Raw genomic sequence first — 4,082 nt, 5'->3', positions numbered from 1 at the left:
GAAATGTCCGGTTAGGTTAGTCTATGCTTACGTATTTATGTTAATAGTTTGGGTAACTATATTATATATTTATTTCTACTTCAAATTATTTCACTTACTACGTTATTATGAATTAAAGTTCCTCGCCGTATATCTATCTGATTGCAATAAACTGTTGGGCCTATTTCACCAGTTGTGCTTAACGCTATTTCACGGATAACGATATCCAACAGTTTGTGAAAGAATTTTCGTGATCGGATCAGTATTTGCGAAGATTACCCCCTACAAAGAAACAAAGTTAGAATCTTTACCTCTTTATCATATTAGTATAAATTTCTATTTGAAAATATGAATCTAAAACTTCAGGCAAAAAAACAGGCTCCAATGGTCTATTCTTCCTCCTGCTATTAAAGTCTATTCGGAACTTATCACTTACACACATATATATATATAAATTGTGTGTGTAAAAGATAAGTCACATTACATAAAATGGTTAAACAACCCTTAATATATAACTATTGAAGGTTAATACATAGGTATCCATTTTTCTTCGTCGCGGGGAAAGACATGGGGCGTCGGTGGATAGGACGCCGAAACTGTTTACCACTGCGCTGAAAGATGTCTTTATGACCTTGGATTGATGGGGATAACGCATCAAAGTCAACGGCGAATCTCTGACTTTGACTTTTCTGTCCCGTTTCGGATCTTTGCGGAGTCGTTCGAGGAGCTAGGCCAAATCCTAGGCAGCCTAAATGAGTCCTCCCGACGAGTCGGTCTTGGTATACATTTGGATAAAACGAAAGTTATGTTTTACAACCAAGTCATATCAAGACCGGTATCGGTTTATGGTACCCTTCTCGAAGGTGTGACACAACGCCGATGAGACTGGCGGAGGGAGTATGGGTCTCCTAGCCCGGACTGGACGACCCAGAATACCCACTAAAACCCAGCCTGCATGCTGCGAATCACGTTCGGCAACAAAAGCGGCCACTAGTATGGCACGCCGTATCTAGCATTATGTCTATCTAGGCCGTACCATCTTACTTGGTCACAACAACTCTGAGAAGGAAATCGATAAGAGAATTCGGTTGCGCTGGACGGAGTTTGATAGGCTTCGTCAAGTTTTCACTTCGAAGATTCCGCAATGCTTGAAGAAAAGTAAAAGTCTTCAAGTAATGCGTCCCACCTGTTTTAACATACATAGTAACATACATATAGCCAAGTTGAAGTGGCAGTGGGCTGGTCACCTGTGTTCCAGGACCGATGTACCATGGAGAAGCAGACATCTCCTGCAGCGGAGACAACGTATTGCCAAACGTAGAGTGGGACGTCTTCCAGGCCCCCATGGAGGAGAAGTCTGGCCTTTTAGCCAAGGCCAGCCTGTCACTGGAAGGATTCTGTTCCCTGCAGATCCGCGACCCTCCAATCAAAGCGGCTGAAGGCTCCCGCAGGGGACGTCTTCCAGCTCGCCGAACCTATGATCAACATAAAATTGCAGATGTAGGCTGGTTGAGGTTTGCAGAAACCCTGGATGTCTAGCGTGAACTTGGGCAGGCTTATGCCTAGCAGTGGACTGGAATAAGCTAACCTGATTCTGACAGATACTAATATACAGTAGCCAAAAAAACTTAAATATTGTTTATCAGTTTCAGATTCTTTTACATGCATGCAGAACTTTGTTTTTCATTTTGGGATGATACGCAATATAATTTGACTGATTGATCGATTCGTAGTTCAAGGCGAAATTTTGTTAAATGTTGCGAAATGTTGTTGAAACTTTTTCGGTATTTTCGTTATTAGAATTTCAAAAATTTTTTGCGATGTTGTTCATCAATGCCAAGGGCAAATCGAAGGGCATGGCAAAATCGAGAAGTGAAATCTAGATCAAAACAAGGTATTGTCTTAAGCTGGAGATAATTTAGCGTAATATGGTGTAATTTCTTTTCTTTTTTTTCTCTTTTGTTTACAATATACGTATATTTGTATTTTTATCATTTTACTCAATTGTTATCTTCAATTTACGTTCATTGCTTACATACTTTATTAGTTTATGATAGAATATATATTATATTTTTATCCTTCTTTTTATTTATTTATGTATTTTCTATAATAATAATAATAATAATAGTAATAATAAAATTTTTACTATACATCTACACCACCTACCCAATTTAGATAATAAGATTCCTTTTTATGTTTGGGTTGCCTGGAAGAATGGCTAATTAGCCATAAGTCCGTCCATTGTACTTCACTGTCTGTAACTATCTTTATGCTTTGATTGTAATATATTTGTGGCGTACAATAAATTATAAAATAAATAAATTTAAATAGGCTTAGTAAATAATTTGAGTCTCCACAAGTTTTTATAGTAATCCCATTACTGTTTCCGTCTGTTCAGCCGTCTGTTTGTGAAATGGTCTTCCGTTTAATAATAATATTGCATTATTGTTTTATATGTTTACAGCAATTTTGTCTTTTTCAGTACACCGACTAATTTCTTATTTTTCATTTTTCATCCAATGGTTGCCTGGGAGAAATTGTTTTATGCGATAAGGCCTTTGCACTTTTTCTTTTTTCTTTGTAATATAGATTTCTGGTGTACAATAAGAATGCATTATTATTATTACATTAAAAAAGTCTAAGGCACTAAATTACGAGTACTTGCTTTAATCTGTATGATTTTATTTTATTTTTGTTTGATTGTTCATTGTGGTCATTTTGTTTATCTTTTCAAAACTATTACTGTAAAATAATTACTGTCGCGTAAAAAAGTATACATGTATTGAAAATATTTATGGAAGACAATTTACTTGCTTTTTTATTTTAAAAATCGAAATCATGACTGTAGAAATGAACGGACCTAGTATAAAATAATATAAAAACTCGTTTAATACTTAAAAAAAAAAGTAAATTTATCGAAAATGGACTAAGACGTTTTTTACACTTTCCAATGAATTGAATAATTATAAGCGGTCAGGTAAAGCAGGGCTTCGATGCTGAAAGTTTATATGTGTGAAATTATATAAATAGCTTTTTTTCTTATTTTCATATAAAGTTATACAATATCGTGCTGTTGTTTTTATTTTTCATTATTCAATCAGTGTTACATTGTTCTCTTTTTCTTGACTTCTTTAATTATAACTGAAATGAACTGAATGAAGCCATGTCTAAGTCTTTCTGCTACTCTTTTTTGACGATAAAAATACAGATATATACTGAACTATCTGTAAACTCAGTCTTAATGCCCTACTTTTGGGCAAAGAACCTCTCTGTGTATAAGAAGGGCTTGGGATTAATCTACCATAACAAACAAATATTTGTGTAAATACAAATACCTGTCCTGAGCAGGAACTGAACCAGGGACCGCGTTTACTGTTTTTATATGGAGATTTTAAATTTTCCGTTAGTAACTAACGCCGAGTTGCACGAAAAGAAATTAAAATTTAAGTAGTGATTAAACTAATTTAATCACAGGAATTGTATGAAATTGTTGTGATTAAACTAATTTAATCGCAAGAATTGTATGAAATTGTTGTGATTAAACTAATTTAATCGCAAGAATTGTATGAAATTGTTGTGATTAAATTAGTTTAATCTCTACTTAAATTTTAATTTTGTTTCGTGCAACTCGGCGTAAATGTCATTATTTTTTTAAAGCCCTTGTTACCTGCTTTTATGTAAGTTGTGGCATAATGTTGGTACCACAACAGTGTCACAATGGTTTTTTAAACAACGTAACTGTCGAATGAAAAAGATACAGACATACAGATTGAAAATTGATTAAAATTACGTTTTGGCTTCAGTATCGATTTTCTCAGCCTTTCAATTTTTTTTAATATCTTCAATATTCTGGATTGATCCAATTGCAGTTATAGTTTCATCATAAATATATGTCATCATCATCATCATTTCAGCCTATCACAGTCCACTCACTGCTGGACATAGGCCTCCACAAGTTCACTCCAAAAATGCCGTGAACTCATGTGTTCATATTATTTTGTCATCATTAATATATAAGTATATTTAATGATGTTATATTATATATGTAATGATTTTAAAATAATATATACAATTTTATATTAATTCCGATCGCAAAAAAGACA

Source organism: Melitaea cinxia, chromosome 28 (genome assembly GCF_905220565.1).
Source record: "Melitaea cinxia chromosome 28, ilMelCinx1.1, whole genome shotgun sequence".
NCBI classification, from domain to species: Eukaryota; Metazoa; Arthropoda; class Insecta; order Lepidoptera; family Nymphalidae; genus Melitaea; species Melitaea cinxia.
The sequence above is the reverse complement of the archived record's forward strand: the minus strand, read 5'-3'. Positions refer to the sequence as shown.